The sequence below is a fragment of the Protopterus annectens genome, chromosome 4.part0 (genome assembly GCF_019279795.1).
Source record: "Protopterus annectens isolate FY-2018-M chromosome 4.part0, PAN1.0, whole genome shotgun sequence".
NCBI lineage: Eukaryota > Metazoa > Chordata > Ceratodontiformes > Protopteridae > Protopterus > Protopterus annectens.
The window spans coordinates 715760154-715775935 of record NC_056733.1 but is presented as its reverse complement, the minus strand read 5'-3'; positions in this window follow the sequence as shown (position 1 = coordinate 715775935).

Here is a 15782-nt window from a genome sequence, read left to right as displayed (position 1 = left end):
ATGAAGACAATGACTAGTAAATCTCTTAACCAACTTTAGTTAGAAGATTTTTAACTCGGTTAGACAGACTTTTTATGCAATGTATTTAAAATGATAATTTTAGGTTTCTTGGCATAACTGTCTTTTACACTACATATTTAATTCAAATCTGTGCAATGAAGACTCATCAATTTTTATTTGTTTATTAATTGATATACGGATATTTACTGTTATATAGTGATTCTACTGGCATCAGACTGACTAAGCCAGCCACTCAGCTGTAAAACAACAGTTATCTTTTGCTTCCCTTATTTGTAACAGTGTGTGTGTATGTATTTCAATACAGTAGTTGATTCAAACTGCTGTTACTTTGAATAAGTTAGCACTGAGGAGTTGCATTCAGACTAATGCTTGACAGGACCTAGGGTGGGTAGGATGTATATCTCTCCTCTGTTCTGTGCCTTTTCAGTGTGGAGCTTATTCGGGTGTAGATGATGTGGCTCCACAGCTCAGGCCCACAGTGCATATTTTCCAAATGCTCTTATGGATAAACCACTTATTCTATTAGCAATAATGTATATTTATAGATATTTACATTTTATTTCTCTTACTTCTTGTTGTAATTTAAAATTATTTATTGTTACAGTATAGTGGATCAAAAGACCACAGCTCTGGAATGAGAGACCATTTTCTTGGTAGCTTCACATCTATAGAATAGGTAGAAGTGATGCAGATATAAAATCTATACTTCTGCCTAAAACAGAAGGCTACAGCTTATTTTGAAGTACATATTCATGTTTAACAGATGAAAAACACAGCAGTATGTTATGTTTTTCACAGACTTAGAAAATATTCTGAGATTGAAGTGATACATTAAAACACATTAGAAATTCCATTGCAAACGTACAAACTCTGTGTTAGTCATTAAGAACTGCAATACATAAATTAGTTAATGAATTAATCATTACTACTTATGTAATTACTGATAATTTTTATAGCACCTTTTTTTTACAAGTAAGAACACATAAGTCACTAGGGAAAGCAACTTCAGATATATGTACAAGACTCATTTATTTACTACAACTGTTCTTGGCTATCAGATTGGCAGCTAGGAAAGCTCAGTTGCTTGATCAGTTTTCCTGCAATCTAAAGACATTTTGTTTGCTTCTTTGAGCCCTACAAGAGCAAACTTGTCAAATTCCAGAATTACCTTTTGCCCTGAGGTGAGCAAGGGAGTCTGGAAAATGAGTTATCATGAAAGCTGAGATATGTAAATTTATGCAAATATTTTGTAACTCAGAATCCAATGCATGGTACAAACATATTCATATTTGTAACTTCATATGTAGAATGTGTGCTTGTTATATATATTTATAGGCTATGCAGTAGATTTTTTAAGCATTACATTTGCCTATCCTTCACCCAGCTTTTATTTGTATCTGTGGTGTTATGTTATTCATATATAAATTAAGTGCTTTCATTGTTGTTTCACCATTTATATTTATGACCCATTTTAAATATTGCTATATTCTGCAAGTAATTATATTACTGTGGTGTTTTCTTACTGGCTGAATTCTCCGTTTTTTCTGGTATTTATATGTTATCAATATTTGCTTATTAAAACAGTTTTCCCAATAATATTAGAATGTGTGCCTGTTATATATATATTTATGGGCTATGCAGTAGATTTTTTTAAGCATTACATTTGCCTATCCTTCACACAGCTTTTATTTGTATCCATGGTGTTATGTAATTCATATATAAATTAAGTGCTTTCATTGTTGTTTCACCATTTATATTTATGACCCATTTTAAATATTGCTATATTCTTCAAGTAATTATATTACTGTAGTGTTTTCTAACTGGCTGAATTCTCCATTTTTTCTGGCATTTATATGTTATCAGTATTTGCTTATTAAAATAGTTTTCCCCAATAATATTGAGGGCTGGATTTACAAAGGCTTGCACAGAGTCTAAGAGTAGTGTAAGACTCCAGACACCAATATGTCTGCCGAGCGATCCAGGAACAGCCAGTAGGGGCGAGTAGGAGAGGTCCTAAAACTACTCTTGCACGGACAGTGTTAGGTTATGCAAATTACCTCATTTGCTGCTGAAAGCTATGCAAATGAGGTAAATTTGTGATCCAGGAAACACTAACCTGTCCGAGTAAGAGTAGTGTTATTTGTAGAAATGTACTCGGTTGGTAACTGAGTACCATTCTGCAAATAGGAAAACGGACCAATGACAGCTCCAAATAAAGGATGCATCCAGTTGAGGAAGCATGCCAATGGCCAAATATAAGGCCATTGGCATTCATATGTGTTGCAAAAAAAAAAATAAAGTAATAATTTTTTCCCCCGATCCCCGATGTTTAAGCATAGTGCAGTGTTGCGCAAAATTGCGGCACTCTAAAAACCAAAAAAAAAAGCCAAAAATAGGCATTTTATTACAAATATACATCTACCATGCAAGTGAATGGCAGGCTGAAGACAACATGGCTACTGAGTAGTGGTTGCTAAGGGGGGAAGCTCAGTGTGAGAGATGTAACCAAGCATTTGTAGGCAATCCTATGCAAATGAGTATAAGGATAGTGAATCCCAATTTTTGCTGCTATGTGAACCATGTCCCTACAGTGTAAGAGTAGGATTAGGGGAGTATCAGAGTAGTAGATAGGTGACATCATGAGGGGGGTATGTATCAAAGACTGTAAGCTTATTGGAGCAGAGTGGCATGTGTTTGCTGTGAGTTACTCAGGACTGGAAGAGGCGTGTCTACAGTTGTCTGAACTGAAACCCAGAAACCGAAGGCGTACGCTGTGGCTACAACCAAAGTTTCTTGCAAAGATGCTTACACTGTGTGTGCACGTGTGCGCGCCTGTACACCCGTGTAAGCCTGTGTGCACGTGTGTGCACCCGTGTAAGCCTGTGTAAGGCTGTGTAAGCCTGTGTGTGTGGATGTGCACCCGCCTAAGCCTGTGTAAGGTTGTGTGTGCGTGTGTGCGCTCATGTGCACGTGTTTGCGCTTGTTTGCGTGGCACCGCCCCCTGTGGAAACAGAAAAGGGAAAAGGAAGGAAAAGCAGTAGTAGGAAGTTAACCAAGGAGAACTAGCAGAGCTGCCAGGTGAAATCAATCAAAATCAGCCAATTACACAGGCAGTACAGTAGCCCAGCCCAGCACTTAAAACTCTGCAAACAACATTCCCCCATGTTTTACTCAGAAACACTGCAACACTGCAGTATACAAAGAGAAGTGACAACTTAAAAAGCTTAACTGTGAAAAAAAAAATGTTAGGGGCCGTCAAAGGAAAAAACTTCAAAGACCAATACACATAAGGCTCAGTTAAGGTACTTTAATTTACTTGCAGCAAGGAGACAAAAGCATGCAAATACAAGAATTTGTCTAACTATTAACAGGAAGCATGTTCATTCTTATACTGTTTTACAAGACATGGCCTTCTAATCTGATGTAATCAAACACAACTTCCAGTATAGTTCTACAGCAGATGTTACTCAGATTTTCTGCTGACATGACTAGATTTGAGAGAAACCTTTGAGAAAAACAACCTGGCTTTGGTGACCATCAATTCGTTTACAAGTCTCTATTGTGCAGTGTTACTTTTCAAGGTACTCTTCTAATTCAGATACAAGCAAATGCTGATTGCAGTTCATATTTTCAAACAGGCTTTGTCCTAATTATCTCTAACTTCTACAGCTGTGTGTTTTCTCACACCATAAGCGGAACTTTCTTGTCTAGGTTTCATGCAAGTAGTATTGTTCTATTCATTATTTTCCTAACGCAAGCAGAAATCATCTGCTTCTCAGTAAATTTCCAAGGCACAAGCAAGATTTTAGCTAACAATACAAGGTCAGAAAGCATCTGCAGTTTGTACAGATTTATGCAGTATAAAATAGAATAAATGTGTTAACCCTTTTCATGCTCTGAATGCACTAAGCATATTACTAATACACACATTAATACATATTTTTCTAACATTTCCCCCCTATTTATACTTTTATTCTACCTTCAAAATAAGCATAAACAGTTTGTTTTCTTCTCCTAACCTCTTCCACAAAGGATTTGCAGTCAAAAGAGTCATTCAGTTTAAACTTATGAAAACATTTTCAGTCTTTTAACAGTTCTTCAAGCTCAGTACTTTGATATAAGGTTTCAAAAACCAACATATCTATAAAGTTTTTTATCAGACTTTTCATACAGCCACAGCAAACACATACTCCCAATAGGAGCATTCCTACACAAATGACAATCAGGATGTTTACTAGGATGGTACCCCAGCCCCCCAAACCATTTCTGGAAAAAGTCCATCAGTGGGTTTGGGCCTGGTTTGGTCATGGCAGACACTTGCTGAATTACCTCAAGGTGATTGTCTATCTCGTGTTTATGGTCAGGAATATATGAACAGCATTCTTCTTGGATTAAAGCGCAAGTACCACCTTTTGCCGCTAGGGTGAAGTCAAGAGCCATGCGGTTTTGTAACACTACAGTTCTCATGGCGTTCAGTTCATCAGTCACCAATTCAAGGGCAGAAAAAGTTGCATTACTCATTACGTCAAGAAGTTTAGACAGTTTTCTCAGCTCCCAGATTGATTTTGTCGCTCCATATGCTGGTAATATGCCTGCCCACGATATAACAGTATCACTCAAGTCCATGTGTGTCAGTCCATCACCCACAGCTTGATAGTTTTTCCAGTGTGCATCGATTTGCCCTACTGGATTTACAGGTTTTCTGACAGGTTTCTTGTTGACCTCTCGGACATTCTGAATTCTTCCTTGAGGTAAAACTGCAGTATGTCGTATGGCCGGAACCAGGTAACCCAAAAAACAACTGCTGGACCAGTTCTCAGGTAACCATTTGTATGCTTTTCTGCCACACACAAAATAACACAAAGACATGCATCTGGAGCATTTCTCCCCGGGCCTCCGCTGAAAACAGGCTCTGTGGAACCTAGTCAGACTTTCCCGGTCAACAAATGTTAAATAAATAAAAATAAAAAATAAATAACAGTCCTTTACTTTAGTAGTAACTCTGTTATGAATATACACTCATCCTGCATGAAACATTTTTCCATCAATTATAGACAGTTGTTTATAAAGAACAGAATTATGTTTTACTTCATCAAGTGTTTTGTGCATCAATTCAAGAAATGAATAATAGTTTGTATTACAATAAAGATCTACCTTGTTACCCTTAGTGTAACATCTATAAGGAACAGTCACATTGCAATCGCTCCAACCCACCTGAACAGTATCATTTTTATAAAAACACACAGTTCTCTTTTGTGGAACAGACAAGTGCAATGCTATTTTATCTTGTGCTGTAATGGTTGAAGTATCATAAATCAAGTTCTCCCAGGTCTCATTGACCCCTAGGGGGACTGTAGTCATTAATAACCCCCCGTATGCTGTCGGCAAAGCTGTGCAAATCCAGCAATTCGAAACATTGAAAGTCTCAGCATACACATGTTTAATTGCCTGGTAGGTGTTGAAGTTTGGGTGCCAGTCTATAAGTAACGCTTCACGTTTATTCAGTTCAGTCTGTGTGGCTGGGAAAAGGAAAGGCCACAGCAAAAAGATTATTGTCATTAGTACAGTTAACAGGATGATTATGCAATACTTCTGAGGAAAAGGCTGTTCTGCATTCCTGTCTCTTCTGGACTCTATTATTTTTACTTTTGGCATGTAATAAGATTTTTGTCCAGTTCAACATTTTTTACTAATTTACAGTGTGTCAGGTGGATCCAGGAGGCACAGTCCACAATTTTGACTGCAGTGGGTGTTGACAAAAGCACTTGGTATGGACCTTCCCACTTTGGAGTCGCCCAGTTCTTCTTTTTAACTACCTTCAGCCAGATCCACGCTCCAGGGGGCACTGCCACTTCTGACAGTCTGGTTCGTTCTTTATCTGAAACAGAATTTAACTGCAACAAATGTTTAGAATTTAACAAATTACACATATAGTCTGCTAATGTACTGTCAGCTTCCTGGTTTGTGGGCATGAGAGATTTCCACTGAGGTATATAGTAAGCCCTCCCAAAGAGCTTTTCAAAAGGAGTCAATCTTTTTGCATTCAGAAGTTCTCATGCTCAACAGTGCCAGGGGCAGACAGTACACCCAGTTTCTCTGCGTTTCTGCTACTAATTTTCTTAGCTTACTTTTTAAAATCACATTATGCCTCTCTACTAACCCTGCTGATTGAGGGTGATACGCACAATGATTCTTCAAGGAAATAAGGAAATGTTTACTTAGCTGTTGTATGGTCTGATTTACGAAGTGTGTGCCATTGTCACTGTAGATCCTTTCCGGAATGCCGAATCTAGGAATGATTTCTTTAACAAGAACTTTGGCCACTGTTGTAGCATCTGGATTTTTAGTTGGAAAGGCTTCCACCCATCTGGAAAACATATCTACAATGACAAGACAATACTTCTTATTTTCACATTTATTCAACTCTATGAAATCCATACAGATAGTATGAAATGGATATGGTGGTGTAGGGAAACTCAATTGCTTGGGCTTTAACGCTCCTTGTGCATGATGTTTATGACAAATGTGACATAATGAGCAAACTTTTTTAGAGTAGTTTGTAAATCTGAACGTCGTGAACACTTGGTTCACCAGCTGTACCATCCCCCCGTTGAGACATGGCACTGCCCATGGCTCAACAAAGCTGCATATCTAAATAAATTAGACGGCAATATCGGTTTCCCTTCTTTAGAAATGTACAGCCCCTTTTCAAGAATTGCTCCTCATTTTACCCATCTTTGTTTTTCAACTTGCATATTAAGTGTCTGCATTGTCTTTAACATTTCTAAGTCTAAAATCTCAGAGGGCTGTAATTCCTCATTCAAAAGAAATGCTTCTGAAGCTGCCTGCTTTGCAGCTGTATCAGCCCTCGCATTACCTTTTGAAATCCTGTCCTGTTGCTTGGTATGAGCTATGCATTTGCAAATAGCTACTTTTTGGGGTAACTGAATGGATTCTAAAAGATCTAAAATAAACTGCGCATGATTGATCGGTTTGCCAGTAGATGTTATCATTCCTCGATTTTTCCACTGTTGCGCAAAAACATGTACAGTAGAAAAAGCGTACTGGCTGTCAGTAAAAATGTTCACACATTTACCTTTTGCTAAGGTACATGCCCGTGTCAAGGCAATCAATTCTGCTGCCTGTGCAGATAAATTGTGTGGTAAAGATTTTGCTTCTATAATGTCAGTATCAGAAACTACTGCATATCCTACTAGGTTCTGTCCTGCAGGACCCCTTTTGCATGAGCCATCCACGTAGTATGTCACCTCGGCATCATCCAAGGGAACATCTGTAAGGTCTTTTCTAGGCAGTGTCTTTTGCTCAATCACCTGCAGGCAGCTGTGTGGTGTGCCATCTGCAGGGGTTGGGAGCAAGGTAGAAGGGTTCAAAGTCGTACATCATTCAATTGTCATATGAGGTTGGCTCAACAATATAGTCATACAGGAAAGATGCCTAGGAGGGGAAAGATATGCTAACTTCTCTTGCAGTAAAATAATTGCGACTGCATGAGGAACTCTCAATGTGAGAGGGTGGAACAACACTACTGAGGCCGAAGCCTGTACTGCCATTGCAGCTGCAACTACTGCTTGTACACAGTGAGGTAAAGACCGTGCCACTGGGTCCAGTTGTGATGAATAATAAGCAATAGGGTGTTGCTTGTCCCCATGCTGCTGTGTTAACACTGATGTCATATAACCTTGCTTACAATCTACAGTTTGGAAAAAACGTTTATGATAGTTTGGTAATCCCAAAACTAACAAGGATGCTATTAACTGTTTCAGTTTGCAGAAAGCAGATTCTGCTTCTGGTGTCCATTGTAACAAATCCTGTGCTGCCATAGGCTTTTTATATATCAGGTTAGTCAGCGGTGCAGATTCCAAGGCATAGTTTGGAATCCAGCTCCGGCAAAAGTTAGTTGTACCCAGGAAGGACATAATTTCCTTTTTAGTACTGGGTTTTGGTGCTTGCAAAATCTCTATTTTTCTGTCCTCATCTAATGTCCTACCCTCCTTGGATATTATATATCCTAGGTATTTAACTTGTTTTTTTCAAAGCTGTAGTTTATTCTTGTTTACCTTGTGTCCTTCAGTGGCTAGAAATTGTAATAGCGCTATGGTATCTTCTTTGCAATCTGGCTGAGTGGGGGCCGCCAACAGGATATCATCAACATAAAGTAAAATTTGGCTACCTCTTGGTGGGGAAAATCCTGCCAAGTTACTTGCCATTTCTTGTGCAAATATTGTTGGACTTTCACAATATCCCTGTGGTAGTCGCGTATATGTATACCTTTTCCCCTGAAATGTGAATGCAAACCAGTACTGGCTGTCAGAATGTATCGGTATTGAGAAAAACACATTGCTAATATCTACCACAGAAAAATATTTCTGTTGAGGTTTTAGATCATTCAACAGGGTGTGTGGGTCTGGCAACATGAATGCCCTTGGTATTACTGTGTCATTTACAGCTTGTAAATCTTGGACCATACGCCACTCCCCATTCGCTTTCTTAACAGGAAATAAGGATGTGCTACACGGTGAATCAGGAGATTCCACCAGCACCCCTTCCTGAAGTAAAGCTGCTATAATAGGTTTGATTCCTACTTCTGCATCTTTTCTTAAGGGATACTGTCTTTTTTGTGGTCTAAATGCTGACTTTGGCGTAATAGTAACTGGTCCCGCTGTACGAATCAGTCCTACATCTGACTTTCCTGTTGACCAAAGGATTTCTGGTATATTCTGAAAGGCATTCTCTTCCTCCTTCAATAGGAGTGCTAATCAACTGTCCTTGCTAGACTGCAAGTGTACAGCTGGGTGGGTCTGAGTTATCCAATTCAGCTTCTGCATTTGTACTCCCTGTTCTGACAGTTCTAACTCTGTTTGTTTTTCCCATATCATGACTTTTTCTACTAAGTCTACCCATTTCACATTCTTGTTCTTAGTTAAACTAACATGTGGTAATCGATTTGATTTATAGAGTGCAAAGAACTCCTGGGGCAATGAACAGCTGGCTACACTGTTCCCTTCTGTGTCCCAGTACAGATTACGTAATATTAATCTGTTTGCATGATTTCTAAACAATTCTTGCTCATATTCCTTATCAGGTCCTGGTGTGTTACAATAATACAGAGTACAGTGCAACAAATGTTGTTTATCCATGTCAAGGGAGGGGAACTTGCTGATGGCTACATTCATCAACTCTTTGGTCACTGCCCCTGGACCAGTCGTAACCAAGTCCTGGCTGTACCAATAAAACATCTTACCCTCCGTTTGCACTGCAAAGGTGTCAATTTGTCGCTGTGCTTCCATACCCTGCATAGTCGGAACTACTGCTATACCAAATAGCTGCATAAGGTCTCTGCCCAAGAGATTCACTGGGCATTTTGCAGAAACAACAATTTTGCTTTTCTGGGTCAATCCTGAAACAGGATCTGTTATTGCAATATTATGGGAGAGGGGCTCCCGATACAGCTGTCCATTAGCTGCTTTCACTAATATGTAGTCAGCTGACTCTGAATTCTCTGGCAGTTTGGAGGGATGTATCAGGGTCCGTGATGCCCCTGAGTCACACAAGAATTTTACTTCCCTCCCTTCTACCAGGAGTGTAACTTCTGGTTTTGTGTCTGCTCTAAGCTCAATAAAGCCAAATCCAATATTTCATTTTCTTCACTATCCGTGACTTCCTCAATTTCTTCTGTCAAATTCTCTACTCCCTCTACCACATTCTCATTTGTCCTTTCTCTGTTCTCCCCTTCTAGTGATTCCTGGCTATCATATAGTCAGTCATCACCCTCCTTGTCTTCCGTAGTTGCTTTCTTGTTTTTCCTGCAATTTCTTGCCAAGTGTCCCTTCTTACCGCATTTAAAACATTCACCCCTTTTCTTTCGCCCTTTAAAGTCCTCTGATCATTGATCAGATTGTTTGTTTCCCTGGGCATTTTTCTTGCCCTTTTTCCCAGACTGTACTACAAAAACTTCTGCTCCATCCTCTTCAGAAAATACTTGGGCTTTCTTTTTCTTTTTGCTATTAAAATGCCTTTCAGCATGTCTAGTATATTCAAGTAATGACTGTAACCTGCTTGTACGATGATCTACCATGTGTTTTGTAATAAAACTGCTTATGGGTGCAATATTGCCTTTCAAAAATGCATTCTTCAACTGCTGCTCATATGGGGAATCTTGTGCCTGATCTTCAGGAATGGTTGTTAAAACATTCTAATAGTCTAGCATAATATTTGTCAATAGCTTCACCTTCCTGTTGGATGCATTGATTAATGCAAGTCCAGTCTGCCCTAGGCTTCCATTTCTCAGAGATGCAGTCTGTAAGACCTTTTACCCTGTTGTCTAATTCTGCGCTGCTATGTGGGAGGGGCCTGAGTGCAGCATCACAGGGATTCCAGTCCACTAATCATGTGCCAATCTGGTCCCACAATTTGTCTGACTACTTTTTCTACCTCTTCTCCATTTAAGTTATAACTTAGCCTCATTCCTTGCAAGTCTTCTAAGAACTTTCTAAACTTTTGGATGGGGAATTCCCTCAGTGGCTTTCCAGATGTCTTCTGGAGTCCAGGGTCTATACACTAGAATAGTCGGATTCTGACCTTCTTGTCCTGCCTGAGGATCAGGTACTTCTATAAGTGGGCATATTTCTTCTTCACTCATAAATCGTGAATTTCTACCCATGTGATATAACTCAATGTCCCCTTTTGAGTTTCCTGCCCGCGTTCGAGACCTGGTCTCGACGGGATCTCTAATAAATGGTTCTGCTTTTGTAGTGTCTCTATTTACCGTGACAGCAGGATATCACGGGGGTGGACTAACTTGTTCACGTGCTTCATATTCTGGTAAAGGAGGTGGAGGGGCCGATGCTGTTACTAAGTTATTGTCTTCCTTATCCAAAAACATTGCTTTTGATTTACTATTCTTTTGTTCCCTTCGGTTTACCTCCTCAAGCCACCTGTGTGCCTGAGGAATTCCTAATTGGCGCTGCTTTTTAACCCGACCTTTAGAATCAGTTTTAAGCTGTTTGACAAGTTTGACAAGAGAGGATTGTTCTAATTTGTCATCAAATTCATACGTATTAACCCATTTTGAGTAGTATCTAACATTATCAGCACGCTGTGACTGCATGTATTTTGCATCTTCGGTTAACGGCGGATTTTGGGACCTTTTTGTGCAATTATTACCCCTATTAAATGTTACGTAACACCTTATTTCTTAACGTGGTATCAGGGATGTTTTTATAGTCTCTTCAGAATGACTGCCTACCTGCTCTGTTTCCCTGATCTATGACAAGACAGTAATCTTTCTGTCCCTGACTTATAAACAAAGTCTCTAACAGAATAAATGCAAATCTAGTTCCTGATCTAAAACAGAAAAAAGGAAGGTGGATTCACCTTACCTGAGCCTTCGTGATTGATAACCTGGTTTGAGTAAACCCGTCCTTCAGTCGCAGATCAGAAAGTGGCTGGCCTCTTTTGTATGACAATTCAGTCGGAGGACTTTTCAAATAAGAAGAACCGATGTGGTTTCTTCCCCGTACGGTTTCAAGCCACCTGGCTTGTCTGATCTGAGGTGAAGTGAAGGTCTCCGGCTTGAAGGACCAATCTGTCAAAGGAAAAAAATTCAAAGACCAATACACGTAAGGTTCAGTTAAGGCACTTTAATTTACTTGCAGCAAGGAGACAAAAGCATGCAAATACAAGGATTTGTCTAACTATTAACAGGAAGTATGTTCATTCTTATACTGTTTTACAAGACATGGCCTTCTAAGCTGACGTAATCAAACACAACTTTCAGTATTGTTCTACAGCAGATGTTACTCAGATTTTTTGCTGACATGACTAGATTTGTGAGAAACTTTTGAGCAAAACAACCTGGCCTTGGTGACCATCAATTCATTTACAAGTCTCTATTGTGCAGTGTTACTTTTCAAGGTACTCTTCTAATTCAGATACAAGCAAATGCTGATTGCAGTTCATATTTTCAAACAGGCTTTGTCCTAATTATCTCTAACTTCTACAGCTGTGTGTTTTCTCACACCATAAGCGGAACTTTCTTGTCTAGGTTTCATACAAGTAGTATTGTTCTATTCATTATTTTCCTAACGCAAGCAGAAATCATCTGCTTCTCAGTAAATTTCCAAGGCACAAGCAAGATTTTAGCTAACAATACAAGGTCAGAAAGCATCTGCAATTTGTACGGATTTATGCAGTATAAAATGGAATAAATGTGTTAACCCTTTTCATGCTCTGAATGCACTAAGCATATTACTAATACACGCATTAATACATATTTTTCTAACAGGGGCTGCCATTGCTATTATAAGGCAACATGTGCAAGATGCTGTGGGTGGTGCCATTGCGGATGTTGCTGAGCAACCCACAGTGAGGAGACGGAGAAGAGTTTACAGACCCAGGGTAACCTACCAGGGGCTACATCAGCTGAAGATTGTGGAGCACTATAGAGTGGACAGAGAGCTCCTGCAGCAAATTGTTGAGCTGTGCAGGCCACGCCTCACACACAAAACCAACAGAGGGGAACCTATCCCAGTGGAAATCAAGGTATGTGTTGGGCTAAGAATACTAGCAACAGGTACCTTCCAGAGACCAACTGGTAATATGATGGGGATTTCACAGACATCAGCATCCAGGGTACTGCACCAGTTCCTGAATGCCATGTCAGCACATGTCAGTGATCATGTATATTTCCCCAATTCCCATGAGGTATGGGCCAGCAACATGTGTCTCTTCCAGCAAATAGTGGAATACCCTGAGGTAGTGGGTGCAATTTACTGCATGCACATACACATCAAAGCACCAGCAGGTGAGCGGGGTAGGGCCTACATCAACCGCAAGGGCTTCCACTCCATCAACTGCCAGGTTGTTTGTGATGCCCAGGGCATAATACTGAATGTGTGTGCTGGCTGCCCTGGAAGCTACCATGATTCCCATATCTGGCATCTGACGCACCTGTAACAGACATTTGCCAATGGGGACATCCCTGACAGTCACCTAGTGAGGGATGCTGGATATCCACTGGAGCCATGGCTGATGACACCCATCAGAAATGCACACACACCTGAACGAGAACTCCATAATGAGGCACACGCACAAACACGAAATGTAATCGAGTGTGTGTTTGGGATGCTCAAGTCACGGTCCCGGTGCCTGGAGACATCTGGTGGAGCCTTGCAGTACTCGTCAACTACATGTGCCCATATTGTCATGGTATGTGCCATGCTACACAATATGATCCTGCAAAAACAGCTGCAGCAGGAACAGCATGTGGCAGGGCCAAACAGTTCCCCACCATTGCCAAGGACTGCACAGGCACAGCATGACTCGGAGGAGGAACAACCTGAGCCTGCCCCAGTAGGCAGAAGGAGACGTGCCCAGTATGCCTTGGCCTGGCAAAGAGGCAATGCATAGCACATACACTGGCTCAGTAGGAACCTTGGACATGATACCTCTCTCTGACTCGCACATAAAATAAAAGGGATGTCTAACTTGACACTACCTGCTTCCAAACATGTATAGGGAGTGTAGTATGTGCATCCAACATAGGCAGCCCTGCAGCACCACGGGAGGCATGATTGCCATGTTCTAACCAATATAAAGCAGTGCTAAGCAGCATCTAACATATTTAGTACATGTAAACAAAATCACCCGTGCTAACTAGTGCAATGTTGGGCAATGTTGAGCAATGTTGGCCAAGGTTGTGCAAAGTTGTGTAAAGTCAGCTAAACATGCTCATATTTGCTTTACTGTTCCTTAAGCAATCTGCTCTGCCCAGCATGAAAATAAAAAGTAGTGACAGGGCTCAAACCCAGGATACTGTGCACTATAGTCATAGTATTGAACCACTAAGCCATGATAGCATTTCAGTGGCACAGACACAGCAGGTCAACTGTACAGGAATGCAAACACAAAGAAATGCTGTATCATGTCCCTAAAGAGGCATATGGGTAACCTCCCCCACAGGCCTATGCAGACAGAGAACACCAGGCCAGGTGGTGTGATGTGGGGTGTGTAGGCCATGAAGTCGCAATCTAATATATGTGATATTGGATGCTAGTATCTGTAGCACAGTAGTATGCCTCAAGCCAGTACGATAGCAACATTACAGACTGAAATGGTGTATGGTACATAGCAGTGCAGGCATAGCAAATGTGTATAAGTGTCAGGTGAAACACCCATCCTATGTACACCCACAGTAACAATCAAGTGTGCCCCTGGGCAGAAATGTACAAAGAATAGCTGTCCCCCCTGTATGTAGAAATGTTGATAGGTCTATGCGAAGTGTGTCCATGGAAGCCTTGCAGGCACAGCATGATCCCTGTTGATCTATGACACAAAGGTAAGCCCTGCTGTAAACATACAGCTTGACTTTCCATACACATATAGTATAAATGTCTATACTGGGCGTGCTCACACACTCCAACAAATGTAGTGAATTTCATTCAGCATCACACTGAAAGGTCATACTGGGCATGCTCACACACAAATAAAAGAAGCAAATGTCAGGCAACAACATACTGAAAGGTCATACTGGGCATGCTCACACACATAAAATGAAGCAAATGTCAGGCAACAACATACTGAAAGGTCATACTGGGCATGCTTACACACTTATGCCAAATATGGAGGTGATAATAAGGGATCTATGGACAAATGTGTATAGACATCTCTACTTCCAGAAACACATTCACAAAGTTGTCAGAAAATCATGCTATGTGTTCACATAAACTGCCAAGGTCTGTGCATGTAGGTCAAAGGAGGTTCCCAGTACTCAGCAGTCATCAGACCCGTCAGAGAGTACCACAACACACCTGCGATGAATCAGACTCGGCACATTCAACAGCCAGAAAGACCACTGAAGTACCCTAACAAGAGGATTACTGGCCTTAAACAGTTGCCCCATGCAACAAGACTGAATGTAACCCAATCTTTACTCTGCTGCATACTGTCTATTCAGGAGATCTCTGCCCAATGGACAGGGCCATGTCATGGCTACATGCAGATGTGTACTGAGTTACAGCTCAATGGCAGTAAATATACAGACACAACTGATATTGCCAACATCCTGGCAGATAGGACCACTGTTAACTGTACCCCCCTCTCATCCATGAAAGAGCACACCTCTATAATGGAAGACTGCAAAGTTGCTGTCATCAAGGCTGCACAGGTAAAAAACACTCTCCAAAGCCAGTATCACAGCAGCCATGGGACCAGATACCTTCACATGCTGTGTTCCACACAAACCACAGAATGAACAGGCACCACACTGACGTACCATGTGCAGTCATAGCCTCACCTCATGCTTTGTGCCCACTGAATGGTGCACAGTGATGGTTATCCCACTACACAAGGGTGGAGACACCACAGACCCCAGGAAATAGCGCCCCATTAGCCTGACGAGCCCACACTCCAAGTCCATGGAATGTACATACAACATATAAACAATTACATTTGGAATCCCACAACCCTGGACCACAACCATGTTGGGTTTGTAAAATGCAGATCATGTCACCTAAACCTGATAGATGACATTGAAGCAGTCAACAGAACCGTTGACAAGGGTAAGGTGGTTCACACAGTCTATGTTGATCCTGCCACGACTTACAACACCACCCCACACTCTGTAAATATAGATGAACCCACTAAACTAGCTATAAATTGCTATGTTACAAGATGGGTTGCCAACAGGCTTACTGGCGGAACACATACTGTAAAAGTAGCAGACTCCAAGTATGACTTTGGAC